Genomic DNA, 599 nt, shown 5'->3' with positions numbered 1-599 from the left:
AAGAGGTCGGAGACCTTTAATTAAAAAAATCGATATTGTTCCAACTCTTTGGGTGGATTACAATAATCAGACTAAAAAATTTTTTACACGATTTCTAAGTCCGCCTTATACACGAGAAAATATAAATACTCTTCATAATATGATAAAAAATTGTGATTATCCTTTACAAGAATGGCCCTTATATTCAGTGAATTTAAAAGGACGTGCCAGTAAGTATATTTATTTTTACAGCAATTTATATACAACTTGCAAAAAGATATATATTTATCATTTATTATAGAAATATATGAAGGAGCATTGGACAAACTTTCACGTTTAGAAAAAGAAGAACATGTGTTTACATTAGAGTCAGATAATGATGCTTCTTCAGCAGAAAGAGAATTCGAGAATATTGTCAAGCAAAATAAATTTAAAAACCAAGCTGAGGAATTGAAAAAGAAATTTGCAATACGTAATTTAGGTTCCCCATCTTGTTCCACACTTCAAGAAGGTACATTAGAGTCGGATAATAATACTTCTTCAGTAGAAAGAGAATGTGAGAATATTATAAAGCAAAATAAATTTAAAAATCAAGCTGAAAGATCGGAAGAGCACACGTC

Source organism: Wasmannia auropunctata, unplaced genomic scaffold, assembly GCF_000956235.1.
Source record: "Wasmannia auropunctata unplaced genomic scaffold, wasmannia.A_1.0 LD336078.1, whole genome shotgun sequence".
Taxonomy (NCBI): Eukaryota; Metazoa; Arthropoda; class Insecta; order Hymenoptera; family Formicidae; genus Wasmannia; species Wasmannia auropunctata.
Note: the sequence above shows the minus strand (reverse complement) of the source record.